A 14384-nucleotide genomic window follows, 5' to 3' on the forward strand; every position below is an offset into this window, starting at 1 on the left:
TAATTAAGATAAACATTTTTATGTATTATTTACTTGTAGGTTTATCGTTACCGTTATCACTATATTCGAGCGGAACATTTGAACAATAACTTGATGGGCTGTATACATCTAAAAAATATAAACAGTTTGGCTTAAATCAGTTTTTTTTATATTGGATATAATTATAGAACCAATATTATTAATACATATTATTGATATTATATTATGTATCAGATTCATGTATTGTAACCTGCAGTTTAATAATTATTACATTTAGTAATCGTTTCAGCCAAATAATCGGTCACATGATCTGAAATAATATACATTTTCTTTATTTATTGTAACTTGATTAGCGATTTTTTTTTATTTAGATGAATATTATGCATGAATTAGGTAAGTATAAACATTTTACAATTATTTAAACATGTATTTTATGGAAAAACAATATTTTCAATTATCTTAGAACGTTGACAACAATTAGGTACTTACTTCCGATCTCCAACGGAAGTTTAATCCCTAAGCAATTTATACAAGAGATACAACGTGAATACAATATAATATAATGTTTTATGGGATATATATTATTTTCCTTATAAAATGATGTATATAAATATAATTATTTGATGTTGATTAGCACTGATTCAAATAATTTAAATGTCATATTTTCATATAACGATACATTGTTAATGTCTTCATTAGGTAGAAATACCTATTAAAAACTAAATAAATAATGTGTACCAACTGAAGTCGATCCAAACAAAGAGTATATATTTTAGGCTTAAAATATACCAAAACTATCATTAAGGGGTGATGGGTGATCTTAGAAATTAGAATATTATCAGTTGTGAGTTAGTAGGTGACTACAATCATTAAGATTATAATTTTCTAAGAATAATATTATTGAAATAGTAAATCTATTTTCAAACTGCTTTGTTGTATTGCAAATTTGTGTAAGCTTTTCTGTATCAAATTCCACACCCGAACGATTATTTATAAAGCTCATAATATTGTTGTAAAATTAAGATAAGGATCCACTATGTTGCAAACTCATCTTCAAGGTTCTATGCGTATATCACAGGTGAATACAACGAAAAAGAGTTTTTAGAAGTTAGAAAACGATAATTCAGTGACAACATACCTAATAAAAAATACTCAAAGCCTATTTTCGCATTACTTATCTACTCATTATATCATCATAACATCATAATTGAAGAAAAAGGAATTGTAGGCAAGTAGACATCCGCTGAACATCGATCAGCTTAGAAAATAAATGCTCCCAGACTGCAAAGATCAAGAATAATAGTTGAACGGCAGTATCTACTTGATAAATAACTGAGTGATAGGTAATGACGTAATGTACTTCTCTGAAAATGATGACATGCCTACCTACCGGTGAACTTGGAAGTTCTCCCTGTTGAGTAGGTGATTCAGATACAAAACTGGGTAAGCAATGAAATGCTTCATCAAGATTGGGACGATCTTTGGGCAGTAACTTAAAAAAGCCCACCAAGTCAACTATAATTAATCTGCCGTTCATTGAGCTAGGTCCAACCGCAAACACCGTAAGTGATCCTCAGGTACAGGAAACGAGGTCAACTGTGAACTAATGAACCAGCCAACGATGTACCACAAAATACGACCCGGCAAAACAACCAAGCACACAATTTATATAATTATGATGTTTTTTTTTATATTGGATAGTATAATTATAGATCCAATATTATTTATACTTTAGGAATATTTGAATCAAATATAAAATATTATATTATTATGTGTCAGATTTGTGTATTGTAAGTTTTAACATGCAGTTTAATAATATTTACCATGATCTTCTATAAATTGTTTATCGTTTACTGAAATAATATGCATTAGCTTTATTTATTGTAACTTTATTAACGAAACTTTTTTTTATTTAGATGCACATAGTAATACATATTATACATGAATTAGTATAAACGTTTTATAATTTAAACAATTATTTTACGAAAAAACAATATTTTCAACCATCATAGAACATTGAAAACAATTTAGTACTTACTTTTAATCTTATACAAAGTAAACACTATAAGCAAATTGTACAAGTAATACAGCATGAACACAATATATAATATTATAATGTTTTATGGTGTATCTATTATTTTCCTTATAAAATGCTGTATTTAAAATAATTATTTGATGATGTCAACGGTGAACCAATGAACCAGCCAATGATATACCACAAAATACGACCCGACAAAACAACTGCGCACACAACGATTATAAAGACCAAACATCTATAGGAACAGTAACAGTCTTATTCGAGACCTATTCAGTGATACCACCTTGGTACTCTCTGTGCATATTAAATATGCACAAATTAATATATTCCATGTATTGTAAATAGTGTCAAATTAAATAACTGGCCAACGACATAGGGATAAAAACCCGTGATGACCACACGGTAGGGCCTCGATAGCGGGAACAACCCCTTCTGCAACATAACTGTTAGCTAACAAAATAATAAATTGACATTATTTTAACGATATTTAAGTTTAAATAAAATATATTTATTTAAACGACAAGAATGTGTGAGGGATAAGCCCTCCTTTAAAGTTAATGAAATAAACGAGATTGGGGTAGTAGTATTTTAACATTTTTTTTTAGTGTCGACCAGTCATCAATGAATGCAAGTTGCTAATTAACAGTACTGTATACATATGTAGTACTTAAAATATTTTACCATGTTGTTTGCACAGTATGTATGGTTAAATATTAAAATAAAATATTATAAAAAATAAATGTATACTAACCTAATTTTCCAACATTATCTTGCCAATCTTCTGCATTTTCATAGCGCCCTAAATTATAACAAGTAAATTGTATTTTGTAAAAATTATCGACTTCAGCCGATTGCAAAGTATTTTAAGAACAGTTGAAGTATGAGTGTATGAGTGTTATATTATAATATGTGCTGCCTTAAGGTCCGCACACACTGCTGCGGTGGCGGCGGTGGTGGCGTTAAATTGCTGCAGGACACATTTCACCACCACTGCCGCCATCCAACTATGTTGGCAAAAAATTAAGAAAGAAGAAAAAAAAGTTGACATTAATTATATTTCATATTTATCAAGTATAAATCACACATCTACTTTTTAGAACAGTTATATTTAATGGACCGATAAAAGTTATTAGCCGATAACTCCATGACGTGTTTCTCGTTTTGTGCTGAAATCGAGGTCTATTTCAATGCCCTCCCCCCACTTTCAAAATTTGAACTTCTGACTACGCCAAACGTTTGTGCATCAAGTCCCATCGTTTGTGTAGAAATGTGCATCAAGTCCAATCGTCTGTGTGCAAAAACTGAAAGCTCTATAACAAAAACAAAATGGGGGTGCATTGTAACGGAACAGCCTCTTTCTAGTCTTTCTTGAAATTTTAAATATTTTTCATATTTTATTCACGTATAGAAATAATAGGACAGTAGGTATAGGTGCGTAAATTAACAAAATACCTATATATTTAACTACTGTATTATAATAATTGAATAGGTAATATAATATGTTTTAAATTTTTTGTAACTATGTTAAGTTATATTTGAAAGACAAACTCTGCAAAAATATAATATAACTTAAAGTTTCTTTTATTAATAAAACTTCAATAACATAATTATAGTGTTCACATAAAAAATAAATAATAATAAACATTTTAAAAACCTCAGCATTGTTAAAATCAAATAAGTTTAAAACAAAATAAGTATATAATTAGCCATTAGGTAGGTATAATACGAACATAATCATTAAAAATAAAAATCATTTTACATTATCGACAACAAATTAATTCGAAAAATAAGATAAACTATTTAAGAAACGTACGTTATACCAGCACCCCACAAGAAAAGTCAGGATGTTTTTTTTTATCCCTTAATTTAATACTCGATTTTTTTGAATTTGTACGCTTATTTTCACAAATTATAGTTTAAAACATAGTTTGTTTTTTTTGGATGTCACGTGATATGCGAGCATTGATATTATTTTTTTGCTACTCAACCAATTTACCTACGTCCTAACATCATTGAGGCAATAAATAATTTCGATCCCGGCTGTGCTTTCCATCAATGATCCATTCTATGTGTTTTGAAACAAAAACTAAAACCCGTATGGGTTTAAATAGGACGCTCAAGACCAGTTGTACCATCAACGATTAAAGTTTACCGACATTTAATTGACATTCAAGTTATCGAGACTCGACTGTAGTATTTATATACAATATTTTATAATGTGTTAAGCTTATTTTACTTAAATATAAAAACCTAATACTTATAAGCTTTATAATAATAAATGTTCATACTAGGAGTACTAATTTGTATTTATATACAAAATATTATAATAATATTATTTAAGATATTAAAATGAGTCTCCTTCCTCCCCAGGTACTGTATTGTAAATAGGTATCTATTTAAATAAAAAGCAAATACCACATTTTTTTATTATATTGAGGTTAGGAACGTTTTAGTAAAAATATACCTTTAATTCAGAATTAAAATGTTCTAATTAAGTGAAAACAATTATATTAACAACTAAAAAGTTCTATCTGAAAATCTTTTTGGTTCCTATCGGAACATTTAGATTCTGAGCAGAGCAAGAACGTATAGATATTAATTTTACAATGATGTGTGTTTTTTTTATTTAATTATTCATTATTAATTTTTTTTGTGTGTGTCAGTCATCACCCTATAGGACAGTAGTAATGCTTAGATTTTCATCAACAGTATCTTTTCTGATAGGAAAGTGAATCTAGTTGTTTCTGATAGTTTTCAAAAACACCGCGAAATATAAAAGAAAAATAAAGGAAAAACTGGAATTTTGGTTTTTGGTGTAACTCTAGATACATGAAATTTTGACTAAATGTTTATATAAGCATTTTCTGTACACCATATTATTTTAAAAAAAATTTGACAGATGAATAATATTCAAAATCAAGTCACAATTTTTTTTTAAAGCATTTAAAGTTAAAATATGGACAAAATACGTAAAATTCACAAAAATGTGCAAAATTTTTTGAGTTAGAAATTCATAAACTTATTTTTTCAAATCTAAGATTTTAAAATTAATACAAGTTTTTTCATAATTTTGTTTACCTTTTTAAAAAAAAAAAATTTCAACAAGCAAGTGAAACACAATTTTTATGAGCGTTTGAATTTCATATTATTACAAGATTGGAATTGAAAAATATTAAAAACACATAAGCTCAATTTTTTTTATAAGAATTTTAAATACTTAGTATTACTTAGTAATATCATAGGCTGACTGACCGTCTTCGCTCAAAATCGTTTTTCTTATACAATGATATTATATCTTTGTAATCAAATTTAACACCATCCATTACAGCGACCCACTTATAGCCTGTACAGTAGAGTGACACCTATTTGTCCACCTTTTTTTTTTATTGAATATACATTTGTTTTTATTAAATTAAGCTATTTTTATTGAATCAAGATTTTTTTTTTTGATCTACTTAGATTTTATATTAAACATAGATTTTTCTCATAGTATATATTTCAATTAAAAAAGCCAAGTCAAATAAACAACTTTATTGAAAAAAAAATTTTAAATAAAATAAAAACGGTATTTAATAAAATATCTATATTTAATAAAAAAATCTATGTATAATAAAAATCTATATTTGATAAAGAAATGTTTATACCTTTATATAAATTTATTTTGTTCTAAACTTATTTGATTTTAACAATGCTGAGGTTTTTAATATGTTTATTATCAATTATTTTTTAAAGTGGGATTCTGGGGGGGGGGGGAGGGGCATTGGAATGGACCTCTAAAATCGTTGGATTTAAAAAAATTTAATATTTTAGGTAGGTACACAACATTTGTTGTATATTATACAACACCAACACCATTAAGTACAAACAATGAATGCGACATTCTATCAAAAATAGCATTGATATCTAAAGATCTAAATCAAATACTTGCCAGGACATGTTTTTACCATGAAACCTAGTTTTATCATTTGGTCTGTAACGATATTTTTAACAAAAACGAATATTAATTGTAATATTAATAAAATTATCAACTGATATTATAGGTATGATAATATATAAATTATATGGATTTAATGTTTATACAAATATGAAATTAAACGAGTACATATAAAAGTCAAATTAGTTATTAAACAATATTATACCTACATTACAGACTTACTTACAGTAATAATTATATATTATAATTTTCACCAATAGGTAGGTATCCGGTTAGAAATATTAATTTATTTAAATACATAATATTAAGTTAATTGAAACAAACAATAAAATGTATATAAAAAAGGTACATAAAAAATGTTAACATGTTTATTGAAGTGCTACTACAATAATTGTGTCCAAACGTAAAAACTATAAGTACCTACCTAACATCTTGCAGATCTCGTTTGAGCTTATTTTATTGATATTTAAACTGAATTCCGAGACACTGTATCACATTAAGATTAAAGTGGAACATACCGTACATGTGTAATGTAATAATGTATACTGTATAGATATATGTCGTACACTAAAATATAATAATTATACTTACCGACACAATCTTGTTTAGCTTGATTGAAAATAATATTTATTATAAGTAAAAAAAATATGTTATTTTTCAATAATTATGAGGTTTTGGAATGGTTGACTTTGAGGAGGACTTAACACGTAAAGCCCGATGTCAAACGTATTATAACATAGGTACCTACATAAGTTTGTGTTCAGCAGAATCAATTTTGTGATGTTAGTTTTATTATAAGATTGAATTGACCTGAGTACTTTAAATCAAATACTACACTATTATCTTAATAATACGCATTTATTGATATTCAGATATTTCAATATTTAAGCATGTTATGAGTATTTTGCTACTGTAATATTTAACATGATTATAATACTAATTCAAAAATTAAATTTCTAATAAACGAGATAATAGATAATATTCTGACCTTAAACCTATGACAATGAGTAAATTAAAGTTGACAATAGAAAATCGGCTAAAATCAAAGTTTTTATCATACTTGTACGACCAGGAACCTCATGTGACCGAGGAAGTCTCTATGGTTTAATATATGTATTAAGTAAAATACTATAATACTTATACTCATACAATATCATACAATATAATCTGATACACATATTTTTATATTGGTATAACTAATGGTCACGAAAATAATTTTATTTTTCAAAAATGATAAGGTAGCATAATATTTTCCTATGCCAAAAACATAAAATTATCAAATAATTAAACGTAAACCTAATCTAATTTTGAATACTCATATTATATTATATTTTTTTTGTAAAAAAACTTTATTCGACAAATTAAGTGAAACATATATAGGTACTTCTTAATCTTACGCAATAAAATACAATAGTATATTAGCGAGCGTCGCCCAAGACTGAAATGGCCTTCCCGCGCGAGCCACACATACTATTTTTTTCATTACTATTCCCCTGCGTTCGTGGAAAAGGTTATGCAGTGATCTATGCAATAATTAAAGACTATTCTACAAAAACAATTTCATGGAAGACATTTTATTTTATTTCAAAATTACAATTTTCACTTTGTATATTTTATTATTGTAACTGATAAGATTATTATACAAATTGCGTGAAATAAACTTACTAACGCATCGTTCGACGCACTTATCAAGGAACAGTGCAAATTAAATATGTTTAAATGTTTATGCGTCACGCAAGGAGGTTATACTATACACTTAAGATGTAACCAAAAGTTTATGTTTTGTGAGAACCGTGGTAGGTATACATTTTAGTTTCTGGTTGTGCAGGGGATACGCGCCCGGCGGCCGGCACTTTTGGGGATTTCTTCTTTTCCGCCCGGCACTTTTGGGGATATCCTCTTTTCCGCCCGGCACTTTGGGGATTTCCACTTTACCGCCCGCTGGACGGAAAAAGGACGCTTTCGAACGCTTCAACCGTGGTCGAAAACCAAACTTTCGGTGCAGGCGTGACAAAAATAGTATTATTAGGTAGGTATGGTATAACCGTATTCTATTAAATTATTAAATTTATATTTTTTAACAGTCATTCTATGAATTTTTGTGACAATAATGTATATTCTTCCTATACTTCTCCATAAATATTAATCTGTGATCTATCATGTAAAGTAATGAAATATATATATTTATAAGTACTCACGTCCAGGGCATACTATATAACTAATACAACTAAACATTAAAATAAAAGTTAACATATTAAAATATCTGATACTATTTGTATCCATAATATTAACAGCGTCAAATACAATTGAAAGAATAATACAAAATGTTGTATATTTTTATATTTTAAAATGTGATTGATCAAATACAAAACGAAACATGTGTTTCCATAAACAGTTGAATAAACTACCTATTCTCGATTATACCAACTCTCAAGAAGTCATGCGATTTATCGCTCTAGTCGATATGAGTGTCAAACTTTATGTATAGGTATATGGGTATACATTATATACCATACGCAGTACGCACAAGCTTTTTACATTTGTTCAAACTACAAAAGAAAAATGTAAGAAGCACTTAAAATTTGCCAAGTAAAATGTGATAATTGTGGGGACTAGGGATCACTTGGTGAAGCCCCAATAAGGTTCTAATATTAACGATATCATGTCGGTGAAAGTTGATGAATTCCGTGGCACCATTTGTTAAAAAATTTTAATAATATATTGATGTAACTCTGAAAAAAAATAACTGGAAAAAGTCTGTCAAAATCATAGAAATTCCATACGTAATATTTTAAATTCTGATTAATGTATCGATTTTAAAATGATGTGAGTTTTTTCTCGGGTGTGTGTCGATCATCATTTTTGGAACAGTAAAATTGCATCTATTTTCTGCTTTTTTTTTTTTGGTAGAAATCTTAATCTATTTGGTAATTACGGAGGTCAAAAGTCAAAGCTGGACAGTAACTAGTTAACAAGTCAAAAGTTAAGTTACAAGTTACTTTTTTATAACTTATAACTTAATCAGTTAAAAAAAAATAGATAATTAGAAAAAACCTTAGTTAGTAGCTAAGTTATTTAATTTCATAAATAATTTTAACTTAACTTTTTGTTAAAATTAAAGTTATTTACGAATTGTTCGTATTATGAACTGTATATTTAATATTCTGAGCAGAGCGATAAATATATTGATTTTAGAATGATGTTTGTGTTTTTTTTTTTAATAGAATTTATTTAAATTTGTGTGATATTTTCAAAATATTTCGACTTTATTCTGTTTTCAGACATCTTTAGTTTCCAACTTTTATTTTTATATAAATGTTCATAAAATTGTTTTCGTTGGGTCAAAAAACTTAAAAACTTCATGTAAAGATCCTAATAAGTTTGTTATCAACAAAAAAAATCTATCAGAAAGTTTTACTACATTTTGATGAGCTTTTAAAGTTCAGTTTTGTACAACATGGATATTCACTCGATTTCCTATTTGCAGTAATTTTCTTATTTTGTTGTACTTCTTAAAACGATTAACTGTAGATAAGTCCTTGAAATTCACACTAGGTATATGTTTATTTTATCATTTTCTAAAATTAGTAATATTTTCAAAAAATTTTGACTCGTTTCAAGTTGTTTACGGACGTTTTCAATTTGTAATTTTTTTAGTTTTTTTCTATACATTTTCAATTTCATATTATTTTTATAATAATATAAATAAATTTTTTTAATATTCTTTTTTTAAATACTAAAAGTTCAAATTTCGACAAAATGTATCTTATTGAAGATCTACTGGTAATTTTCGGTTAAAAACTTAAGAAATATTTAATTTTTATTTTGTATAGTTAAGGATTACACATCAAGGTTCTACTTGATCCTTTTTCGTATACAACGATATTAATATATTGTTTTATGTATATTATCCAGCGCGACGGCAGTGGCGCGAAGCTAAGTAAAATAAAATAGCAGAGTAGCCACTAGCGTATAAAACCAGAACACCGAGTTTTAACAGTGAAAAATCGTCCTAATTTATGTCAATTCTTTGCCAAGCTCTACAGGGCAAACGGCTGAACATATAAAGTAGTATGAGATATCAATCGATCAGAAATATTATGCAGGTAGGAATAGAGGAATTGGCTAGCAGATTGGTTAGATAGTTTATAAGTTATAAGCAAAAATGTGCAAGTACTTTATTTTGCGTACGGAACCGTGGGGCCGGATAGCGGTGGGTCGGGGAACGAAAACATCGTAAATAATGTTTAAAACCTTAACTCCCCCACCCCCCTCTCACACACAACTTACAACTGTAAACAGACATATTGACATTCATGATCCTTCAACATCTATAATATCGAAGGCCCCATTTTTAAGGTTGCATCCAAAAACCGCACACTTTATCGGTCATGGTATAACTAAACGTATAGTCATAGTGGGTTAAAATCACACACTATATTCTGTGCTAAATAACGGTTAAGATAATTTGATACTATACAATAATCATGCTAACACGTTTTAAGTCTTGATTCTTTAGTAATCACAAGTGTGTGGTTTTTGGATACAATAATTTTAAAAACTGTGCTGTTTTAACCTACCAAAAGTGTGCGGTTTTGTCCTGTATTTTATCAAGTGTGCGGTTTTAGGAGTCAACGATTTTTAAAGCACCGATGTTTTTTGTTCTTTGCTTTTTATTTAATTTTTATAAATTAAAAAAAAATGGACATATTATTAAGACCTAACCTAACCTATATTGAATGACAAGCATTTATAATTAAGTGTACCTATTTCAGAGTTAAGGTAATATAATATCATTACGATATAATATTAACACTAAAACTATAGTATATCGTATTATATTATTCAATAATTTACTGACTGTTTATGGAAGTTTCACTATACCATTGAATTCTAAACATTGTGTGAATTCAAAAAACATTACTAGTGTATAATGCGTGTATATTGTATACGACTAGCAAAACCTAAATGATAATATATTATTTAAAACATAACTAGGTATCCATTACCTACCTATTTTTTTAGGTGGTTAATAATATTACAATTTTAAATTAATAGACAGAAATACAAGACATAAATATTATAATATAAAGGTAAGATAATCAATGATGTTTTAATTAAATCACTTTATTACAGTATATTATAATATTAATATGGGTAAAAATGCCTAAATAATAATATATGTTTTAGATAACTATTGTATTATAATATAAATATAATATAATATAATATAATATAATAGAACAAAATAAAAATAATCAAACAACAGCTATGGACAGGGTGCAGTGAACAATATTAAATGTCTATCATTTATTCAATGATAATAATACATGGTAGTTGTTTGTCGACGACAAATACAATGATTAGAAATAATTATTTTGTTTTAAGCAGTTTTTATTTAAATTATTTTTCCAAATGCAATGTGATCGCATCCCGGCATCCCCTGTCAGTCCGCTACTGCATGGACGTAATTTATACATATTCAGATTTTTATAACAATAATATGTGAATGCAGTTCGATAAAAAACTAAGACTTTATAAATTAAACGATAATTGTTTGTTATAATAATATATTATCTGGTGTAATTGCTCATAAAAATATAACGTGATAATAATAATATATACACATCACTACGGATTACAAATAAACTCATAGTACTCATAATATTTTGTTGTTTAAAACCTTAGCTCCAAAATGTTTTGCTCTAAAGAATAATTGTTAGCCGGAATTTCATTCGCCTGCATCGGCACAGCTGGTATATCATTTCTATTATCACGACGAAATAATCTAGCTACCCATGTATGCCAAACAAATATGGAAGAAGACTTAGAGGTAAGTAAAATATAATACATATTATGTAGGTATATATTATAATACAATAGCTCGGTGTATCTTACCTACTTAGCGTAGCCAAGTTAGATGGAAGCTGGTAGAACGGATATGAGGGTGATTAAATCCAGTGGCGAGGCGTGAGTTTTTGGTTGGGGAGACATTGGAAAAAAAATGGCTCTAATACGGTGTCGTCGATAATAATTGGGGACTGAGACTCGTCCCATAATGCAGATATATAGTAAACCCCATACACATAGAAATTCCCCCTGTTTTCCCATAATTGGGGGACGCCTCTTTGATATAATACCATATTTGGAATGACCCAAATCGACAGGTCAGCGCTTCTAATCTATTTCAAGAACTCTATAACTGTACAACGAAAAACCGATTTTAACAAAATATATTGAAACATACATCATATTTATAATATAAATGACGTTCAAATGTGTAAATATATTAATATGATAAAACAAAATTATTTGTCCCGTGATCTAATTTATAAGTACGGAGACGTTGTCTCATTGTCTCCTTTGACACTTCGCCACTGAATTTAAATCTGTAATATAATATGATTCAGTATAAAATAAAAAAATTAATTATTTTTTGTTCAAATAGTACTTTCCGTGTTATATAATGTTACGAAAGAGTTTCAAAAATGCAAGATGGTTATTAAGTCAACCAAAATAATTGTAATTAAAAATGGGGGGAGGGGGACCCAAACACATTTTGTGAATGGTCCATCATTATTTCACTTTATGTTTTCGGAAACGTACTATGGCGATAGGTATATTTGATTTCAGGAAAGTCATTATTCACTAGTAGCTACAAAGAGATACACAAATAACCGGGTATGTCCACTTTTGTAAATTGTTCAGGAGAAGAAATAAACGTTTAAATTCTTAAATATTTGTCATACATTTTATATTTATATAGAAAACATGTAGTGTTACTTTTTTATTGACGTTATGTATTCAAGTTACAATATTATATTAACACAAACAATTTTATGACCTATAAATAGGATAAATATATTACTCTTGCTCATAAATTAGATTTTTATTATTTTTATAGTATGACCAACATAATAAGTTTCAGAGCGAAGACCTAGTGTGTCCGGACATACCAGGTTCTTGCTTTGAAACGCAATAACTTGGTAAGTCCATTTTGCTTATATCTCCGTAACTAATAATCGGACAAACGGTTTGTTACACCGAAATATGTAGCTTTATTTCTCCATCAGGAAACCACAGAAAAAAACTTTTTTGAAGAAGTGGTTTTGCACTGAACCCTTCAATTTCAGGTTTTTTTTTTTTAAAAACATGGACATACCAGGTTTTTTACTGGACTCTTTAATTTAAGACTTTTTAGATTAGATAGGTAGGTAAATATATTTACCATAAGTGCAAATTTGCACTTATGAATTTCTAAATTTAAGTATTAGTAACAATTGAAATTCACTAACTTTTTACTACTGTACATTTAACTATTAATCTGTAACCAATATGAAATAATTACAAGTCACATTATGTATTGGTAAATTTCAACCCACATTAATAGTTAAATTTACAAATCATAAAGATAAGTAAATTTCAACTGTGACCTACTGATGATTGTACACACCAAATGTGATTAATACATTTCAACTTCACTATGATTGTATATTTACAAGTAATGTGTTGTAAATTTATAAACACATGGGTGTTATCAATGTGTGCTGCCACACATTTTGTGTACATTTACACAAATATTTTTTTATAGTGTATATTATTTAAAGGTACGTAATAATTTAATATATAAAATATGGTACATCATATACATTGTAAATTGTAATACAAACTGAGTAGTACATAATATATAATAGTAGGTACCTATTTATATTAATAGAGCACGGACGAGTTTTTCAATGCAGAAACGGGAAGTGTTCGGTCCACTAGTAATGAAAACTTGATTAAAAGGACGCGATCGGAATCAGTAGAAGGTTAGTTTTCCATATATAATTAAATTATATTGAGTTTTATTTTTTAATTAAAAATATTTTCATATAATTTCATACTTTCTAGAACTGTATAATATTAAGGACGCAGACGATAAAAAGGCGATCAGGGATCTACAAGTATGAAACGAATAACGACTTTAGTACAATCGAATGCAATCATAGTATCGCGGTACTGATAAACGGTTTTGATTTGATTTTCAGCACAGTTTGAAAGTTTGTAAAATGCAATCCTTGGCGTTAAAACATCATATGGCTGACGCCATATACACTTTACAAACAGCGGTCAACGAGCAGCGGCTGTCAATTAACAGCTTGAGACTTGAAGTGTCGAACGCCAAAATGGATTTAAACCGTTTAATAGGAAGCGTCGACCAGCTGAAAAATGCTGAGACGACGTCCGCGGAAAGTAATATTATATAATATATCGACCTGACTATACCCTTAACAGTATCACACATTAGTCGTTTCCGTTCGTTTAGAAAACACCGACGAATTCGAGAAAAAATCAAGGGAAAAACCCGACAGCTGCAAGCTAGGCAGACTAAGGCCACAGACCTTATTTCTCGAAAGTAAAATATACAGGAAAATATCGGTTAATAGATAA

Source organism: Metopolophium dirhodum, chromosome 6 (assembly GCF_019925205.1).
Source record: "Metopolophium dirhodum isolate CAU chromosome 6, ASM1992520v1, whole genome shotgun sequence".
NCBI lineage: Eukaryota > Metazoa > Arthropoda > Insecta > Hemiptera > Aphididae > Metopolophium > Metopolophium dirhodum.